The sequence below is a fragment of the Octopus bimaculoides genome, chromosome 28 (assembly GCF_046866305.1).
Source record: "Octopus bimaculoides isolate indiv1 chromosome 28, ASM4686630v1, whole genome shotgun sequence".
NCBI classification, from domain to species: Eukaryota; Metazoa; Mollusca; class Cephalopoda; order Octopoda; family Octopodidae; genus Octopus; species Octopus bimaculoides.
In genome coordinates, this window is record NC_142955.1 from 5,233,528 (window position 1) to 5,256,228 (window position 22,701).

The 22,701-nt window shown below is 38.0% G+C and overlaps 1 long non-coding RNA gene across 2 annotated transcripts in view; it reads right to left on the bottom strand.

Moving 5' to 3' along the window:
* Window positions 1-8,119: 8,119 nt before the first annotated feature.
* The window catches only part of LOC149130497 (uncharacterized), a 106,518-nt gene continuing 91,936 nt past the window's right edge, over window positions 8,120-22,701 (bottom strand). The window contains exons 1-3 of one of the 2 annotated variants that reach the window (XR_016238879.1): window positions 17,938-18,144; window positions 16,865-16,933; window positions 8,120-8,398 (exon numbers count right to left, since the gene is read on the bottom strand). This is a non-coding gene — a long non-coding RNA (uncharacterized LOC149130497). Of the gene's footprint in view, window positions 8,399-16,864; window positions 16,934-17,937; window positions 18,145-22,701 lie in introns of those variants that run through there. The other variant, XR_016238878.1, reaches the window with a different exon arrangement.

Consider the following 22,701-nt stretch of genomic DNA (forward strand, 5'->3'; position numbering starts at 1 on the left):
TTTTGGTTTTAACGATTATGTACAATTTAATAAATGAAATTAAAATTAATGAGAACTTCCACATCTACTGTGGAACGCTCGGCTCATCCAGTTGGTAGCAGTCTACTAGATTATAGCTGTCTAGTAGACCCTTGAGGCATGGATTCCCTTTTCTATTGGTGGAGCCTACACTATCGATGCGCGCATCAAGGACAGTTTTAAAGTCCCCTAACAAAACTACCGCTTTAGACGTCAGTAGAAAGTACTCCAGGTTCCGCAAAAAAACTGGACTGCCCATGCTCATTAGGAGCATAGAGAGCTACCAGCCTGAAGGACTGCTTGCTCTCATGTGTTACATCGAGGACGGCCAGCCTACCTTCTGGGTCCAAAAAGACAGTACTTATCTGTAAGTCCAAACTTTTCCTGATCAGAACTGCCATGCCTGCACCTCCTCTCCACCTCAGAGAAATGAATTTCTCATAACCATTGAGGAGGGGTGAGAATGCTTCACGTCCCTTCATCTTGGACTCGGTCACTACAGCCACATCTATTCTATGTGAAATGAGGTCGTCCAGAAAACAAGACTGTTTCCATTTCGACCCCATTCCACGCACATTCAAGCACCCTAACTTAATCATCGAAGAAATAAATTTAGTAACATACGGTTGCAAGAGGGAGCATGGCAGTTTATGTTTGCCTGTTTCCCTCATACTTTCCGTCTCTGCTGGGCTCTTTCTGGGAGTTGCCACCGGGCTCTAGGCTGGGGAGGCTGCTGCGCTGATTGGCAATTTGTTCGCCGAAAAGTCTTTCGTGACATCTGTTATTAAATTGTTTCTAATGTTCTCCTGCAGCAGTCTGTTATCCCAGTACTCTTTGCCTACTTTCAGTTGTCTATACTGAAACAGCTTGTCCACTGTTACTTCCGATTCTATTGAGCCTCCGTTCACTGCCTTGGAGAAACTTGGTTTCCTTTGTTCACTTTCAACTGGGTTGACCTCTCCCACTCCGGGGAATTCCTTCTCAGACGCTAAATTTAGCTCCATACTTGTCGTTAGAGAAGAAAACAATTTTCAATTACGCAGAAATTTTCCACCCCAAAGGGCGAAAATAACAAACAGTTCACAGAAAAAAACAGTTGACACAAGCAAAACATGAACTCCCTCCAGCAGCAACAAAAAAGTCGAAACAAAAATCAAAGAGGGTATCCAAAGACAATGGCCTGCTAGTTGGAGATGCCTGTCAAGCTTTCATAAACATAGGCGCAGGAGTGGCTGTGTGGTAAGTAGCCTGCTTACGAACCGCATAGTTTTGGGTTTAGTCCCACTGCATGGCACCTTGGGCAACTGTCTTCTACTATAGCCTCAGGCCGACTAAAGCCTTGTGAGTGGATTCGGTAAACGGAAACTGAAAAAAGCCTGTCGTATATATGTATATATATATATATATATATATATATATCCATGTGTGTTTGTGTGTGTGTTTGTCCCTCCACCATTGCTTGACAACCGATGCTGGTGTGTTTACGTCCCCATAACTTAGTGGTTTGGCAAAAAGAGACCGATAGAATAAGTACTAGGCTTACAAAGAATAAGTCCCGGGGTCGATTTTCTCGACTAAAGGCAGTGCTCCAGCATGGCCACAGTCAAATGACTGAAACAAGTAAAAGAGTAAAAGAGTATATAATAACTCTAGTGAATCACACTCACTGATTTCAAAAATAAAATAATACATTTCTAAATCTCTCAGAGAGATTTATGCAGTAGTGATGCGATAAAGTAGTTGTATGCTGTCAACTTAATCTGACAGTCCCATAAAGGGAATAATACTACTGCTATTTAGCCCTAGGAAGCAGCACCACTTCCTATCGGCCTTGACACATTTCCTGTGTCTTTATGTTTACAAGGGGGAGACAAGCACCTCCGCTTAGCTAAGCCTGCATCCAGACTGATGACAAGCAAAGACTCAGAAACATGTCTCTGGATGCAGACTTAGCTAAGTGGAGGTGCTTGTCTCCCCCTTGTAAACATAATTTTAAAATAAGACCAAAAAATGGATCAGTTTAAGTTCTCTAAATTTTTTATCAAGTTCTCATTAATTTTAATTTCATTTATTAAATTGTACATAATCGTTAAAACCAAAAATTGTATATAATCAAGATCTCATTCATTTTGTGAAATTGTCTGTTCTGTGCCGTCCTCATCTATGTGTGATCTCTAGTGATTGATTGTGATAGAGATTTCAACTAGCAGGCCATTGCTACTCCAGACTGATGACGAAAAAAGACTTAGAAATATGTCTCTGGATGCGGGCTTAGGTAAGTGGAGGTGCTTGTCTCCCCCTTGTAAACATAAGGACACAGGAAATGTGTCAAGGCCGACAGGAAGTGGTGCTGCTTCCTAGGGCTAAATAGCAGTAGTATTATTCCCTTCATGGGACTGTCACATTAAGTTGACAGCATACTACTTTATTGCATCACTACTGCATAAATCTCTCTGAGAGATTTAGAAATGTATTATTTATATATATATATATATATATATATATATATATATATATATATATATAATATATATATATATATATAAACAAATAGTAAATGAGTATATGCATATATACGTACAGGTATGTGCATACCGACATCCACCTGTATGTATAGGTGCATATCTGGGTACAGGACATTGCAAACAAACGTAGACGAGAACACACGAGCCACATAGAGAACATTCTCCTTCATCAGCCACCCACGTTTTAACACCGGCGTTTCGACGAGCTTGGGCAGGACGCATCGCTAAAACGGCTCGTCCCATGGATCGCAGATTAAATTTGTATACGCAAATTAAATCTAGCCATGGAGGAATGTAGTGGCGGACAAAAAACAAGACAGGAAAACAAACAGAAAAGGCTTTACGGCCAGACGAGAAAAATTATATATATATATATATATATATATATATATATGTGGGTCATCTAACAAACCATAAGTCAAGGAAAAGATGCATTTGTATATCGGTCAGTCGAGTGGGTATACTATCCGAAATGTGTAGTATTAAATACCCATCACAGCTGATCTTACCAATTGGTTTCGCGTAAAGAATACAATGGAATGTTAGGTAACAAACCAATTATATAACTTTATGTTCATCTGTGTTAGCCAATTTGGAAGGGAATATGGCGACTGCCCTTCATTGTCAGAATCTACTGTGAAAAAGGTGGTGGAACGAAAAAAGGGCCAGAGCATTAGTTTAGGAGTTATGTCCCTTGGTTGGGTATGTTGTGAAGCCAGCAAGAGTTATTTTGAAGTGGGGAAAGTGTGCATTAAGGTGTGGTTATAAGTGCAGGCATGGCTGTGTGGTAAGAAGTCTGATTCCCAATCATGTGATCTTGAGTTCAGTCCCACTGTGTAACACCTTGGGCAAGTGTTTTCCATTATAGTCATGGGCCAACCAAAGTCATGCCTCTTGTATATATATATATTGGGTCATCCCATAAATAATGCAGTTTTCAATTGCAAGAACTAAAAGTCGGAGGGGGATGGGATTAACTACCTGCATCAACTTGCTAGAAAAACAGGTAGTAATTTTACCCTGTCGTTATTATTAGTGCAAGCTTTGAAGAGTGCAGTTCGATTTTAACAGTTAATTTTTCAAAGCTATAATAGAAGTGACAAAGGAACATATTTGGCATATTTTGCTTTATGAATTCAATAATGGCAACACCACAATGGAAAGTGCAAGGAATATTAATGCAGCATATGGGGATCAGACAATAAACATAAGCCAGTGACAGCAGTGGTTCCAGGAATTCCAAGACGGAAACTATAGCCTAGAAGATGAACCTCATCTTGGAAGATCTGTAGAGCTCAACGAGGATGTCCTGCAAAGCCAGGTGGAACAAAATCCCATTGTAACTGTTGAGGAACTAGCAGAGAAGCTTGGATTTGGTCATTCAACCATTCATCAACACGTGTATGCTATCGGAAAAGTCAGAAAATTGGGTCAATGGGTTTCTCACAAACTTTCCGAGTCTAATCACATGCAGAGAGTGAATGTGTGCTCTTCTTTGCTGTTAGAATTCACGAACGAATCTTTTTTGGACCAAATAGTGACTGGCTATGAGAAATGGGTTTTCTATAAAAATGTCAAGCACGAAAGACAGTGGGTAGGGAAAGGAGAAACACCGGCACTCCAGGCTAAAGAAGGTCTTCTCCCGCATAAAGTGTTATCTGTTTGGTGGGATATGAGAGGTTTAGTCCACCTTGAATTTCTAAACCCAAACCAAATGATAGCAAAGGAGATCTACTGTGAGCAGCTTGAGCGACTTAAGTCCTTGCTAGAAGTAAAATGACCAACTTTGATTTCAAGACGAAAGGTGTTCTTCCATCAGGATAATGCTCAGCCACATTCAACGAGGATGACATTCCAAAGGTTGGAACAATTTGAGTGGGAAACGATGCCCCACCCACCATATTCACCAGACATTGTCCCATCTGATTATCATTTAATCTGCAGTCTTCAAAATCATTCGGGCACAAATAAAATATGAATTCTGTAGACGAGATCAGAACAGTAATGGAGGAGTATTTTCCATCATGGACAAGTGAATTTGTTTGACTAAAATTCTTCAGTGTGGTGCTCCAGCATGTCCACCATCTAATGACTGAAATGAGTAAAAGATAAAAGATATTTTGTCCCATCACCACTTGACAAACAGTGTGTTGGTTTGTTTATGTTCCTGTAACTTTGTGGTTCAGTAAAAAAAATGACTGATAGAATAAGTACATGGTTTGAGAATGAGTCTTGGGGTCTAATTCTTCAAGTAAATCATTTGAGGTTGTGATCCAGCATGGCCAGAGACAGAAAGCAACAAATAAAAAATAATGCAAAAACACCTTACAGACTGCAATTACTTTTTTACTCAGTCATTTAACTACGTCCAAGCTGGAGCACCACCTTGAAGGGCTTTTTAATCGAACAAATCAACCCCAGGACTTATTTCTTAAACCTAGTAATTATTCTGTCAGTCTCTTTTGCCAAACTGCTAAGTTACAGGGACATAAAGATATCAACACTGGTTGTCAAGCAGACAAAAAGATGCGCACACATATATACGATGGGCTTCTTTCAGTTTCCATCTACTAAATCCACTCACAATGCTTTGGTCGGCCCAAAGCTATAGCAGAAGATTTACCCAAGATGCGGTGCAGTGGGAGTGAACCTGGAACCATGTGGTTGGGAAGCAAGCTTCTTACTAAGTAGCCATGCCTGCAACTGTCAATAAAATAGAAATAAATTCTAGAAATTTATTTTTTCTATGGGGCTCTGGATCAAATGACCCCCAATTTGGTGGTTGGAGATCCCTACCATACAGGACAGGAATAAAAGGAAATTCACCTGTTTCCCTTCACCTTCAGTAGTGGAGGTGCATGGCTTAGTGGTAAGGGTGTTGGACTCCTGATTGTAAGATGGGTTTCAGTTCCTGGATCCGGCCAACATATTGTGTTCTTGAGCAAGACACTTCATTTCACATTGCTCCAGTCCATTCAGCTGGCTTAAATGAGTAATCCTGCAATGGACTGGCATCCCATCCAGGTGGAGAATATATACACCATGGAAACCAAGAAACCAGTCCTTATGAGTCGCTGTGACTCGAGAAGGTAACTTTACCTTTTCTTTTTTTTTCCAACACCTTCAGCAACCTCTTTTCTTCTTTGTCCTTTCATCACTCCCCCCCTCCTTCCTACCAACATGTGTCTCTTCATTACTCTTTCCTACCTTACAATTCTTCACCATTTCCCCTCCTTTCTACACACTTATTTGATTATTCCTGCTCCCACCCCATTTTCTACCCACCCCTTCTCCCTTTCTCCTTGAAACCCCCAACACTTCTTCCCATTCAGCTTCATTCTACTCTCCTTCCTCCATTTCTCCTTCTTGTACCTCCCCTCCTCCTTCTTGTACCTCCCCTCCTCCTCCTTCTCCTCCTCATTACACTCTATTTTGCCTTTCATTTCTCCATCTTGATCTATCTCCTTTTCTCCTCCTCCACCCGCCCACCCACTTCAGTTCCCCCCTCGTCCCTTCCACCTTCTGCTCACTCACCACCACCCCACCACCTTTCCCCTCTGCTCCACCTCCTCCTTCACTTTCTCCTTTTCTTTACTCTTTCTTTTGCATTCTCCCCTCCTCCTCCTCCTCCTTCTCCCCATTGCATCTACCCTCTACTTTCAATTTCACTTTTCCAACTCACATTCTTCCCTCTCTTACCCCTCTTTCCCCACCCCTCTCATCAACATCTTCAATCACCACTCTTTCTGCTTCTCCCTCCCTTTATTCTCTTCCTTTCTTCACACTTCTTCTGCCAACCCCCTCCATCCCCCTCTAACCTCCCCTTATTTACCCTCTTCTTTGACAAACTTTGTTTTGTTTGCAGGTTCCCTCCCCCTTCAAACCCTTTCTTCCTACCCTCTTAGCATCCTCATCCCCCTCTCTTCCTACTCCTCCCTTCTTCTCTCTTTCTCACTTCCCTTATCCATCTTGTTCATTTCACCCTCCTCCTCTTCACCCATCTATTTACACACATCCTTGACTAACATTTCCTTTGCAGCACTCCACCACCACCACCACTGTAACTACCACCACCACCACCACCTCCATCAGTCCCTATTTCTACTTTTCTCACTCTGATCTGTCATCAGCCATTCTATTCTCCCTCCCACCACCACCACCACTGTCATCAGTGAGCTGGCAAAATTGTTAGTGCGTCAAACAAAAGCTTTGCAGCATTTTCTTCCAACTCCTTACATTGTGAGTTCAAATCCCACCTACCATTTATCTTATCAACACATATGGGGCTGAGTAGTACAGGGGTTAGTAATATTGACTAATCTTCTTCCACCAAAACTAATTTGTGCCTAAATCAGAAACCACTATTATTATCATTGTTATTATTATTATTATTATTATTATTATTATTATTATTATTATTATTATTAAGGCAGCAAGCTGACAGAAGGATTAGCATGCTGGGCACTATGTTCTGAGTTCAAATCCCGCCAAGGTCAACTTTCCTTTCATCCTTCCGGTGTCGATAAAATAAGTACCAGTTGAACACTGAGTTGATGTAATCGAATCAGCCCCACTTTCCCCAAGCTGCCCTTGTGGCAAAAATTTGAAATAATAATAATAATAATAATAATAATAATAATAATAACAATAATAATAATAATAATAATAATAATAATAATAATAATTTATTTCTTTATTGCCCACAGGGGGCTAAACATAGAGGGGACAAACAAGGACAACCCTATTTAGTCAATAATGTTTCTTCTTTCACTTTGTCTTGCAAGTTACTTGGTGACCTCCCTAGTGTTGCATTGAAAAAAGAGCAGCCTGTACACTCTGTAAAGTGTTTGGCATTAGGAAGGACATCTAGCCACAGAAGCCATGCCACAGTAGACACTTGAGCACAATGTAGTCCTCCAGCTCATTGGATTCTGTCTAAGTGTCCAACTCATACCAACAAGGAAGACATTAAATCAGTGGTTCTCAACCAGGGTCCATGTGAACCTTGGCGGTGCATATAAGAAATTTTGGGGCCCATGCTAGCAAAATAGTAAAAATTGGGGATCCACAGAAGTATTTTAAGTGTCCGTGTCAAGTTTTGATTTCAATGTATCTATTGCAAGGAACAGCTCTAATGTTTTACATAGTTCAACTTATACAAGTTAATGCGTGAAAAACAAAATAGGAATTTTGAAAGAAGTATCTATAAAACTAGTTTCTGAACATTGAATGGCTATTGGGGTCCACCAGAATAAAATAGTAAATGGGTCCACAGATAGAAATAATTAAGAACTATATCTTTACACTCTCTGAGTGGTTGGCGTTAGGAAGGGCATCCAGCTGTAGAAACTCTGCCAAATCAGATTGGAGCCTGATGCAGCCTTCTGGCTTGCCAGTCCTCAGTCAAATCGTCCAACCCATGCTAGCATGGAAAACGGACGTTAAACGATGATGATGATGATGATGATTGCATCATTTATGATGATAATGATGATGATAACAATGTAAAAGGATGAGATATTATACTAGGTTGAACAAAAAGTTCATGCACCAAGTTAAAATAATGATATTTTATGCAAGAATTTATTCAAAAACAACAACTATTCTTCAGAATAAAGACCATCATTTTGCGCGACCTTCTGCCAATGATCTGTAAGCTTTCGGATTTGGTCAAAGTACCAATCCTTCAGCTTTAAATTGAAAAATTCTTGACATAAAGTGCTGCATTGATCGGAAGAGACTGTAGTCAGATGGAGCAATGTCTGGACTATAAGCTGGATGCAGCTGAACTTCCACATCGTCCAATTTTTCAATCTTGTTGCTGGTCTTTCTGGAAGTCTGTGGCTTTGCATTGTCTTGTTGAAAGAAAGCACATTTTCAATGAACACAATGAGTCACCATTGAACATAACATGAACTGAACGAACACACACACCACAAAATTATATTAAAAAAAGTATTATTTTAACATAGCGAACAAACTTTTTCTTCAACCTAATATAATGTAGTCCTGGGTTCCATGTACATAGAACAAAGATAGAATGGATGGTCACAAATGGAATGCATAAGACCTTATTCAATCTGCTAGAAATGGCAACCATAGTCTTAACATTTTTGCAAAAATGAATGCATTAGATAAGTCAGTCTTAGATATAAAAAGAGGGGTGACAGTCATAGCTGGCAAACTAGGGGCTATACAACAAAGACAACAATATCTTTAACCACTTCTACCACCACCACCACCACTACTACTACTGCATTAACCACAACAATTATAATGATGATAACTATAATTTTATTTAAGAATAATAATCCTTTCTACTAAAGGCACAAGGCCTGAAATTTTAGAGGAGGGGACTAGTTGGTTACATCGACCCCAGTGTTTCACTGGTTCTTAATTTATTGACCCTGAAAGGATGAAAGGCAAAGTCAACCTTGGCAGAATGTGAACTCAGAACATAAAGACAGACAAAATACCACTAAGCATTTTGCTTGGCATGCTAACTTCTGCCAGCTCAATGTTTTCTTTATTCACCACTGAGAGTCCCTAAAAACACACTGGGGACTGTACAGGGCCATACAATGTGGGGTTACTCTTTCTACTATAGGCACAATGCCTGAAATTTTAGAGGAGGTAAGGCTAGTCAATTACACTGACCCCAGTGTTTGACTGGTGCTTATATCAGTGACCCCGAAAGAAAGGCAAAGCCAACTTTGCTTGGATTTGAATTCCGAACATAAGGCCAGAAGAAATGTTGCAAAGCTTTTTGTCCAACATGTTAAAAATTCTGCCAGCTTACTGCCTGAATAATAATGGTTTCTAATTTTGGTACAAGACCAGCAGTTTTTGAGGTAACATGGTGGTGGGGGGGGGGGATTCGATTACCCCAACCCCACTCCCCATACTTGATTGACCCTTATTTAATCAAGCCCAAAAGGACGAAAGGCAAAGACGACTCCAGTAGAATTTTAACTATGAACATAAAGAGGGACATAAAGCTATTTAGCATTTTGTCAAATGTGCTAATGATTCTGTGAGTTTGCTGCTGCTGCCTGAGCAAATAATATCAACTGATTTTTTGGCAGTGGCTTTGAATGATTGCAGTATAGTATTTGTAGTATCTGCTACTGTTTCAGTCTGTGGAAAAGATATTCCATATGTTCATGAGTTTTTGATCTTTTACTGGAAGGAGTTTAGGCTGATTCAGTCTGTGGCTCATCATTAGACTCACCACTGCCGTTATCCCTGCTACTTCCCAAAGTAACAACTGATTGCTCTCTCCTGCAAAGAATCTCTGCTTCTTTTCTCGTTTCTTCTTCTACTCGTTTGCGTTTCCTCTGTTGCTTTGCAACATAATTCTTGTCAATAGCACTCATATAACCTCACTTTCCTTTTTCTCTCTGAGCATTTAGAAATAAACAACCTTCTTCATTTGACAATATTTTCAGTATGAGTAATGTCAAACAAGTCATCCAAGCAATCCTTAAATCTGGTTTCATTTTCAATTTGACTTTGAATTCTCTTTGATTTCGTTTTTTGGACTGACCTATGTTGTTCATACGGTTTTCGAATCTTGGTAAGCACATGTTGTTTGTCTCTCATTGGTATCTCAGTGTTGTCCTAGAACTCATTTATTTTTGAATACACAATATCTGATGCTTCCTTCACTATTTTTCTTATCATGTGTGAGATAGAAAAGGCACCATAATACATCTCCAATCGATGGTTTTTTTTTACTACTAATCTTTACAATCATATATCCAATTAGCCAGATCTGTTTCTCACTTCTTTTTATTAAAATAGACATGTTTAATTAAAACACTGCAGTAGTGGATCACAGACACATCTCCACATGACAAAAGCTATAACAATAGTGATTAGGGAATACAGCCTATGGCATGGAGAGAATCTCAGCCTCACACAAACAGGAAGAGGAGGAGCTCATTTGGCCAATATATGGAATGTGTGTGTGTGTGTGTGTCTGCTGCATTGTTCAGATGATTTGGTCGTTGCTCTAACTACTTCATATATTGATAAATGGAATGCTTTTTCTATATCTTGATTGCAAGCGATTTATTATGTTAAGTTTTATTTTATGCTGAAAATAACATACTGAATCGCTTAGTAGCAACACAAAATACTATGGAATTTTCTTCAAATTTCAGGCAGAGTCAAACCTCACAAACTGATGGAGTAAAAGTTCAAAATTTCTCAAATTTGTTTTTTTGGCCCACTCTAAAATATATATATATATATATATATATATATATATATATATATATATATATATATATATATATATATATATATATATATATATATATATATATATATATATATATATATATATATATATATATATATATATATAATTCTCTCTCTGTTTATTTCCTCTTATTCTTTTCTGTTGAAGAGCATAGGCTCAAAACGTAAAAGACTTTTTCATTTTTCCCAAGCATCAAACTAATACACTTGCTTGTTATTCACACACCTGTCTTTGTCTTTGTTTTTCTATAAATTTCTATATATATATATATATATATATATATATATATATATATATAACTATATATATATATAACTATATTATATATATATATATATATATATATAGATATATATATATATATATATATATATCAAATATATATAGGGTAGAAAAATTAGAGAAATTTTCTACCAGTGGCTAGCATGCATAAAAGAGTCAATAGACAGCATATTTTTCATATAGAATTAGTGTACATTTATACACAAAAGAAGTGAACCTAACAGGATACCTTACATGCTAAAAGGAGCAGTCAATGTCCAAACCACGATTAAGAGTAATTTCGTAGGGGATGAAAAATAAAAACATTTTCAATTGTTACCACATGTACCTAGGTTTCGAACATCAATGAACAAATAAAATAATTTGCTATCCATGTTCTCTTCAGCATGTAGCGCCCATGCTGAATAGAATATGGATAGCAAATCATTTTATTTGTTCATTGATGTTCGAAACCTAGGTACATGTGGTAACAATTGAAAATGTTTTTATTTTTCATCCCCTTCGAAATTACTCTTAATTGTGGTTTGAACGTTGACTGCTCCTTTTAGCATGTAAGGCATTCTGATAGGTTCACCTCTTTTGTGTATAAATGTACACTAATTTTATATGAGAAATATATATATATGCATTAAATAGAGAGATACAATTGACAATCCAATAATTTATTTATATTATAATATAACAAAATATACTATGAATATAATATAATATAATATATAATATAACATAAACAATTATTAAAAATTCAAAAACCAACAATTTGTTTCGACTTATATAAATTATTTGATAAATAAATAATTCAATTCTGTTAGTGAATTGAATTGTTTATATATCAAAAACTGTATATAAGTTGAAAAAAATTGTTGACTTTTTTGGTTTTTTTAATAATTGTTTATCTTCTATTATATTATATTCACAGTATATTATTATGTTATAATACATCAGGTAATCCCATAAGTTCTGTCCGATTTTACTGTTTTTAAAATTGAATGAAATTTAATAGTATTTTAGAAGGTCTAATGGAATTAAAAATTATTTTTATACATTTGTGTACATCTAAACTAATTAAATATTATTTTACAGAATAATAAAATTAAAATTTCTTTGCTTAAAACCCTTTCTAACATGGAAGTATCCAAAGAGCACTTAAGGCGCATAATGCTTTATGAATACAAAAAACGGAAATTCTGCAGCCGAAGCGACTCGAAACATACACTCAGTTTATGGGAAAGAATGCTTGAATGAAGGAACTTGCAGAAGATGGTTTGCAAAATTAAGAAGTGGAGATTTCAGCCTTGAAGATGAAGATCGAACAGGACGTCCAGTTGAGTTTCATGATAAGCTCCTTGAGGCATTATTTGAAGAAAATCCTGCATTATCAGTTGAAGAATTGTCAATAAAGCTTAGTTCAAACCATACAACTGTTCATCATCTTCAACAACTTGGAAAGGTTCCTAAACTTGGAAAATGGGTGCCTCGAATTGTCCGAAAGCAGCCGCAAATCCTGAGTTGACATCTACTCTTTTCTCCATTCTTGCGAACTCATTTCACCCTTTTTGGATAGACTTTGACTGGTGATGAAAAACGGATCTTCTATCGGAATGTTAAATGTTATAAACAGTGGTTTGGTAAAAGTGAAAAAGCTCAACCACAACCCGAGAAGGGAACTTCATGGGAAAAAGGTTTTTCTCTGGTAGGATTGCAAAGGAGTAATTCACTTTGAATTGTTATCACCTAATGCAACAATCAATGCTCAAGTCTACTGTCAGCAATTAGAGCGTTTGAACCAAGCATTGAAGAAAAAAAGACACACTTTAGTGAATCGAAAAGGAGTGATGTTTCATCAGGACAATGCACGACCCCACACTGCAAAGATCACATCACAGAAGATCGAAGAGCTTGGTTAGGAAAAAATTCCTCATCTACCTTATTCTCCCGACCTTGCTCCTTCAGACTACCATTTGTTTCATAGTTTACAGAATCATTTGGGGGACATAACTTTCGCAAGCCAGGAGGAGGCCGAAACTGACATTTCAGAGTTCTTTGCTTTGAAACCAAAAGAGTTTTACATTGATGGGATTAAAAAGCTTGTAAATAGATGGAAGGAAGTCATAGATAATCAGGGAAAGTACATTGATGATTAAATTTCAATTAAATATAACATTTGATCACTTGTTTTCTTTATTCAAAATTCGGACAGAACTTATGGGATGACCTGATAAATACATTATTGGATTGTCAATTGTATCTCTCTAATTTATTGTTTGTAATTTGAATTATACTCATATTTTTGTGGTATTCAACTGACGAACCAGTGAATTGGATGTTTTACACACTCCTTTGATGGAATTATTTTCCTTAATTTGTTACTGTGCACGCGCGCGCGTGTGTGTGAAAGCAAGTGGCTTAGTGGTTAGGGCATTCAGCTCAAGATCATAAGGTCCTGAGTTCAATTCCCGGCAACGTGTTGTGTCTTTGAGCAAGACAATTTATTCCACATTGCTCCAGTCCACTCAGCTGGCAAAAATGACTTGTACCTGTATTTCAAAGGGCCAGCCTTGTCACACTCCTGTGTCATGCTGAATCTCCAGGAACTGTATTAAGGGTACACGTGTCTGTGGAGTGCTCAGCCACTTCAACGTTAATTTCACGAGCAGGCTGTTCCGTTGATCAGATCAACTGGAATCCTTATTGTCATAACTGACATAGTGCCACGATATATATGATGATATATATATATATATATATATATATATATATATATATATATATATGTATATATATATACACACACACACACACACACACACACACACACACACAAACACACACACACACATGCACGCATGCAGACACACACACGCATGCACATATATAGAGAGCTCAGTGATAGCCTCTCATGTCCTAGAAAGAATTCTATTATTTCATGCTGAACAACCTGCACAGGTGATCAAATGTCCGTGCTACATGTTAGCTCACATCCTCAACCAGGCAACATGATGTACACAGGTGCACAGTGTACCACATGACAGTTGTCAAAGTAATCAAAGAGCAACATGAGACAAAGTGTTTTGCACAAGAAAACAACATACCTACCTCCCAGTCTGTAATCGAACACACAATTTTATGATCATGATTGCAGCATTCTCACAACTAGGTCATGTTTTTGTGAAATCTCTTGTGAGTAATACAGGATCCCTTGACAACAATGTAACCTTTATTTGACTAAGGTACCTTCAGCCAGATGGGTAGCTAGCAGGTTACCCCTTGTTTGGATAATTATTACTTCCGAGGTTCTGCTAACTAGGAAACATATGTAGCCTGGATTTTACCTGCTCCGTTCCCTAAATTTGGATTTTTATTTGCTTACATAGCAACCCCAGTTGCTAACCATGAACTATTTAACTTTTTTCAGCTTATTGAACTTCAGTATGGTAAAAACTCACAACCTTCTATGTCAATAATCCATTATTGTTCTCTGAAGGAACATAATAAACAATTTGATTTGGAATGGAATAGTCTACCTAGATCCTTTCCATATGATAAAGATAAATCTTTTTTGTCTCCTCTGTGATGAAGAACAATTTTTCATCCTGATCTCGGAGAATTCTTTTGTAAACAAATTTAAAGAACGTGTTTATCGTTGTAAACCAATCTATAAAATCCAACCTTTAATTGTCTTGTTACATTTCATTTCCACTACATATATCTATTTCCAGGTTTTTCACCTTTATTCCATTCACTATATTTCTCCACTCTTAATTTTCTGTTAATTTCTTTCTTTCTCCTTCTTCTCATTCTCTAAATTACCTTTGATGTTAAATCTATTAACGTTTTTTTAAAAATAACTTGCCAGCGTTCCTCTTCATCATACACGCGTTAATCATATTCGGTTAAAATGGCTTATTGATGTGTTTTGTTTCTCTTTTTAATGCAATATAAAATGGCGCAATTACAAGCAAAAAATGAAAAATGAAATAAGGTTGCTTAGTTGCAGGAGGTGTAGAGGCAGTCAATAGGAGGAGGGGGTTGTGTTTAGTCCGAAGGGGATAGTTGTTCGTAGATTAAAGATATACCGTTGTTCCAGGTGGAGTCGTGAGTATGTGGATCCGTGGTGTAGAGCGAGGCCAAAGATGGAGATGTTAGAGGGGGAGTGGTTGGCCAAGTGGAAGTGACGGGCAATGGGGGTGTTTGAACATAGCCGAACATCCCTTATGTGTTCGGTGAACCAGTCGGCCAGTCGGCGGCCCGTCTGACCTACATATAGTTTACCACAGAGGTTGCATCTAATACAGTGTATGAGGTTAGAAGAGGTGCAAGAGAAGGAATTTCTTATACGAAGAGTTTGCTGATTAGAACCAGTGAGAGAAGTAGCGTTAGTGAAGAAGGGGCAGGTGTTGCAGCGGGATCTGGAGCACGGGAAGGATCCAGGTGGAGCTGGGGGGGGGGAGGAGAAGGTTCTACGGACCAGAAGATCACGTAGGTTCTGGGCGCGTTTAAAGGAAGACAAGGGTGGGGTGGGGAAAATGGGGTGGGTGGTGGGATCAAGCTGGAGACGATGGAAGGCCCATAGAATCCTCCAATGAATGGGTAGAGTGAAGGGGTGGAAAAGGAGGGGAAAGAGGGGGTGCGGTGAGGGGGTCGGTGAGGGGAAGGAGAAAGGCCGGCGGGCAAGGGCGTTTTGGACAAGGGTTGAGGGGTATCCTCGATGCCTGAACAGATGGGGAAGTTACTGGGACTGGGTCTCAAAATCCTGGTCCCGGCTGCACAAGCGTCAGAGGTGGAGGAACTGGGAGTAGGAGATGGCCCGTTTGGTGTGGAAGGGATGAGAGGAGGAGAAGTTGAGGTGGAGGTGGGAATCTGTGGGTTAAAAGAAGGTGGAGGTGGTGAGAGAGTGGGAGAGGTGGTCAATGGTAAGAGAGATATCCAGGAAGTTAACAGAGGTGTTAAAGATAGTTGAAATGGACTGGAGAGAAGGGTGGAAGTTAGAGAGGAAAGAGATGAAGTGGCAGAGTTGTTCATGGGAGAGGGAAGTAGCTCCTATACAGTCGTCTATGTAGCGACCGTATAGCTCTGGAGTCAGCCCAGAGAATTGGGAGAATGCTTGGGCCTCAATGTGGCCAACAAAGAGGTTGTTGAAATTGGGGCCCATTCTCGTTCCCATCGCAACCCCAGACATCTGTTGGTAGGTTTCCCTGGTGAACGTAAAGCAGTTGAGGGAGAGGACGAGCTCTGCCAGGCGAAGAAGGGTAGAGGTGCTGGGTGTGGGGTCAGGGCAACGGTCAAGAAAATATTGGAGGGCTAAGAGACCGTTGTTGTGAGGAATCACCATGTATAGAGATTTGATGTCCAAGGTGAAGAGGTGTGAGGGGCCGGGAGGGAAGGAAAAGGAATTGAAGAGGCGAAGGGCGTGATTAGTGTCATGTATGTGGGATGGAAGGACAGCAACTAAAGGGGACAGGTTGCGGTCAAGGTATTTGGAAATTAGCTTGGTGGGGCAATAACGATAGGGCGGCCAGAATTGCCGGGTTTATGTATTTTGGAAAGGAAATGGATGGTGGAGGTATGGGGTGTTCGCACGATGAGGTTGGTGGCGGTGGATGTACCTACATATATATGTATACATACATGCATATATGGGTACAGGACATCAAAAAAACATAGACAAAATGAGAAACGAGAACATAAAAAACAAAAACATAGAAAACAAACTGTTTTCAAACAACAAAAGAAACAAATAGAGAAATGAGACAGGCATCATAAAGAACATTACCTTCCTCAGTTGTCCCCTATTTCATTTCATTAAAAATTCTTCTAAGTCGCACTCCAGCATGGCCACAGTCTAAAGACAAATAAAAGATAAAAGATAAAATATATAGAAGAGACCGATAGAATAAGTATTAGGCTTATGAAGAATAAGTACTAGGGTCAATTTGTTCGACTAAAGGCGGTGCTCCCGCATGGCTGCAGTGAAATGACTGAAACAAATAAAAGAATAAAAGAGTAAATGAATATATAGTACTTAGTTTTGTTAAACCTGGTACTTTTTCTATCAGTTCCTTCTTAAAAACCGCTAAGATTCAGGAACGTAAACACATCAACACTGGTTGTCAAACACAGACACGGATCTTTCTGATTTGACGGGCAGCATTGTTCATTTATGTTTTATGTAGTGTTTTTGGTACCGAAACACTTTCAAACTTCGTATACTTGTATATTTTGTATTATAGAACAGATAAAAATTTTTGTATTCGAAGTTATTTCATGTTTAAAATTGTCTTATTTCGATAATTTCAACCAATCACTGATGTCTATTCAGTTGATATACACATATATACACAAACATATATATATGTATGTGTGTGACAGGCTTCTTTCAGTTTCCGTTTACCAAATCCAGTCATAAGGCTTCAGTCAACCCAAGGCTATAGTAGAAGACACTTGCCCCCAAGGTGTCACACAGCGGGACTGAACCTGGAGCCATGTGGTTGGGAAACAAGATTCTCACAACACAGCCACACCTGTACTTATATATATGCTAACGTACACACACACACTCTCACATACGCACACACACACATACACACATACATACATACATAAACATACATGCATAGAAAATAATGATTAAAAATAGCATCTACGTTAACAAAAGGAATATTAACAACACCAACAGTTATTATGATAACTATAATTATATATTTATATACACGAACACACACGATAAGAAATAGCACCAACAATGACAAAACCCATCAACAATAACAACAACATTAACAGCAACAACAATTACGATAAGAACAGTGAAAACCACTAACTACAATAACAAACATAATGAAAACGAACCCGGATATCACGTTTAAGGCTAAGAAGCGTTTAGCATAAAACACCTGTTGCAATTCCAACAATCCTCTTAAGGAGCACCAGAGTGTCTGTCTGTGTGTCTCACTGTCTGTCTGTCTGTCTGTCTATCTATCTGTCTGTCTGTCTGTCTGTCTGTCTGTCTGTCTGTCTGTCTGTCTGTCTGTCTGTCTGTCTGTCTGTCTGTCTGTCTATCTGTCTGTTTTGTATACAGTCTACAACAATACATGACAAACAATGCTTGAATGATTGCTGAATAAAAGCACCGGTGTATGTGTGTATATGTGTATGTTTGTATGTGTGTACGTTTGCGCGTGTGTGTATGTGTGTGTATGTGCGTATGTGTGTATGTGTGTGTTTGTGTGTTTGTATGTGTGTATATTTGTGTATGTGTGTGTGTGTGTTTATGTTTGTTTGTATGTGCATATGCTTGTAAGTTTGTATGTGTGAATGTGTGTTTGTTCGTATGTTTGTATGTGTGTATGTTTGTATGTATGTGTGTATGTATGTGAATATATCTGTAATTATGTATATGTGCATGAGTTTATGTGTATGTGTATGCATGTGTGCTTATGTGTATGTACATATGTGTGTGTATGTGTATGTGTGTATTATGCATACTTGTGTGTGTGTGTGTGTGTGTGTAAATATGTGTGTACACACATGCATATGTATGCATGTGTATATGTGTGTGTATAAAAATACATGTAGATATATCTGTGTGTATGTACAGGTACATGGGTGTGTATATATGTATGTGCATGTGTGCTTGTGTGTGTGTATACATACATACACACACACATTCATGCATACATACATACAAACATACATATATATACAGGGTGCAGTGAATAAATTGTCTAAATTACACAAAAACAAAAATAACACTGGCATCTCATTTTAACAAATATATTTACCAAAATGATATAAAAATGTCTTGAAATACTAAAGAGTAAATTTATTCAATAAAATCGCCATTGGCTTCAACCACGGCTTCTAGGCGACTTTGGAATCTCCTGCAACCCTTCTGGACGGTCTCCTTGTTTGCCGTTGCCATAATCCTTGCCTTCAGTTCATCTTTGGTGTTGAAGAAAGTGAAAGACAAAGATTAAAAGTGAAACTAGAAAATATGTGATTCGGCTTCACGGCTCAGATAATTTATAGTGATAGGCATAAAAATACCACATATATTAATATGTATGAAACTTGCGTGAAATATACATATATGATAATAATAATAGTAATAATAATAATAATAATAATAATAATAATAATAGAGTATCTCAACAGGCATGATAGAGCTGCACAATATATTCACTGGGTAATATGCAAAAACCTGGACTTGCCCCATGATAAAAACTGGTGGGAACACAAACCACCCCCAGGACTTGAAAATGATCACATTGCACTCCTCTGGAACTTCACCATTCAAACTGACAGAAAGATAGACGCAAATAGGCCAGACATCATACTGAAAGACTTCAGACAAAAATCATGCCTCCTCATTGATATGACTGTCCCAATCGATATAAACGTATCTGTCAAGACCTACCAAAAACTGAGCAAATATAAAGATCTTGAAATAGAAATTAGCAAAATGTGGAACCTGAAGACGAAAACAATACCTATTGTCATAGGTGCCCTGGGAATGACAGCGAAACGGGCTGATTACTACCTAGCTTAGATACCAGGAAATCCCAAAATGGCTGATGTTCAAAAGATAGTGCTCATGGGAACTGCCCATATCCTACGTAAAATACTGTCTATGTGATCTCAAATTTTAAAGCAAACACATAATTTTCTTATGGTTTCTTAAACATTCACTTGAACAAAACTGTACAAATCCAAATATATGGTACCCTAGGCATAACACCTACATGAACTTCTAACTTGTTGTCTCTTGAGGTCTCTGGGTGAGACTTAGATCCAACTTATACAAATGCAAAACAAAAGTCAAACATAAAATAATAATAATAATAATAATAATAATAAAAATTGGTACGGCCACAAACCTGAAGACATCGTCGAAAATAGAAATGCAAAGATCCTATGGGATTTTATGATTCAGTGCAACCATGAGATAAAGAATAGGAAGCCGGACATAGTCTTAATTGAGAAAGAAAACACACTATGCTGTATCATAGATATAGTATGCCCAGCTGATAACAAGGTATGCAATAAGGAAGAAAGAAAAGTTGAGAGATATGACAAGTTAGCTTGGGAGGTTAAGCAGTTGTGGTCGATGAAAAAGGTAGCAGTAGTCGGAGCCCTGGGAACAGTGGGCAAAAATCTTGAGAAGTACGTGGAATAAATAGGGGCTGCATTAAGGGTGGAGCACTTGCAGAAAACAGAACTGCTTGGAACTGCTCAAATACTCCGGAAGGTGCCCGTAAAATAAGAAGTATTTCCTTAGTTCACTGTTAGTGAACAGCTGACACCGTAGTACATCTCCAGCGTTAGAAGCTGTGCAAAGGCAATAATAATAATAATAATTAAAAGGATGAAAGGCAAAGTCAACCTTAGCAGAGTTTTAACTCAGAACATAGTGACAGGCAAAATGCCAACAAGCATTTTGTCCAGCATGCTAACAATTCTGCCAGCTTGCTACCTTATTTGATAATAATAATAATAATAATAATAAAAATAATAATAATAATAATGATTTCATTTATTTGCCACAAGAGCGAATTATAAGGTGGACAATAAAGGGAATGCCTCTAGGGATAATCAAGGACTCCCACTGTCCAAGATTTCCCTGAAACCCTATGAGCAAGTGCCCTCTGAAATTCCTTCTCTCCGACTCACAGATCTACACTTAGAGAGGTACCATCCACTCTTGCCATTTTCGCAACTTTCACCCACCTTTCAATAAACTCACTTGAAGACAGCTCTCCTCTCTCAATTTCCTTTTCAAGTGAAACTTGAAAAAGTCAATGAGAGCTCTACCAAAGTGGATTGTATCTGTCCTCATGCCTTTCAGCCTTGTCCATCAAACAACCTCTTTCACCACAGCCATGAGGCAAAGGAAAACTGTCTTGCCTGTCTGATTGGAGGAGGGCAGTGGTGCAATCATCACTACAGACCCAGCTGACAGACGGATCCATTCCACACGTGACAGCACTGTTCAACATAACCCCACAAGTCAGCAATGCCTGACTTAGTCTAAAATAGGTCAAGGTTGAGGTTATTGTTTTTGTAAGGTTCTTTGCTCATTTTAATATTTGTGTGTCTTATGTTTTTGATTTTAAGTGTAATGCTTGTATTGACGGATTCATGTTTGGTTATATTTATTTTTTGGTTGGACTGCTCCTGATTTGTGTTATACATTGGGTAGGGTAGTTGTTTTCATTAATCATGGTTATTAAATATTTTAATGTTTAGGTTATGTTATTTGATTTGTTATACCAAGCTCAATTGTTGCTGGGGTGTTGGCTATGTAGAATTATCCCTATATCTCTTAAATGTATTACTATGTTTGTGTAAACATCTTAGAGCTTGTTTGTGTCTTGTATTAATTAATGTGTGTTGTGATGTAAATATTTGGTAAAGTTCTTCTAAGCATAAGTCACATCTATATCCTCCTACTCAATAAGGCTTAGCAGTATTAATTAGTCCCCAATCAATACAATAACTATTGTTTCTGTCTCTAATTGACCAAATTAGTTTACTTAGGCTTGTATTCTTTATTTTTTTCCTACCCCTTAAAGAATTTAGATGACTGAAAAAAAAGAGAACTGGCCCCTATATAAAAGTATTCTCTTCTCTCTGAGGTAACTTAACATTTATAGACCAGGTTCTTAGTTTGACATCTTGAGTCCAACAGGCATACTTTATCTCTAGCACAGTTGCACAGTCCAGACCTTTTTGCTTATATCTATTATTTATTGTGTCACTGACTTCACTAGAAGTCTCTCCTATCCTTTCTTTCTCTGGTCTGGTATTATTTCTGAATTCTCTATGGATATTTGTTTTGGTGCTGCTCTTTCCAGTGGTTCGTCCTTCTATTTCCATGCCAGTGAAAAGCAGAGAAATAGAAGGATAAACCACTAGAAAGAGCAGTACCAAAACAAATATCTATAGAAAATTCAGAGATGATACCAGACCAGAGGAAGAAAGAATAGGAGAGACTTCTAGTGAAGTCAGTGACACAATAAATAATAGACATAGACAAAAAGGTCTCTGCACCTGTGCTATATATATATAAATGTCTTACAGTTAAAATGTCTTACGGTTAAAATGTCTTACGGTTAAAATGTCTTACGGTTAAAATGTCTTACGGTTAAGTTGGATCCTATGTATTTCCCTGAAGAGAAGATTACATCTTTATTGACATCACTTATTCCTTTGGAAGAAAGCATTTGTAATCTTCGAAACATATGTCGGAAATAAAGGAATTCATTTAACATATGCGTATTACTCCATTTATTAAATTTATATATATATATATATATATATATATATATATATGAAGTGGTATAAAAAATTTCCTGGGCTAGTTCTGTAGTGTACCAACAGATGGCAGCACACAGTTGCATGCACAGTGAGAGCTGGTGGGGACCTTCATGAAGCAGTATACTGAGTGACATCACTGTGTTTACTTCGCAAGTTGTGTATACTGTAGTCTGCGAATTTTGTCATGGACAGTCAGAACAAAGAGCCAATGTGAAATTTTGCATTAAACTCGAGAAATCTGCTACACAGGCATTGAGCATGGTTAAGAAACTTACAACAACGAGGCAATGGGCTGTA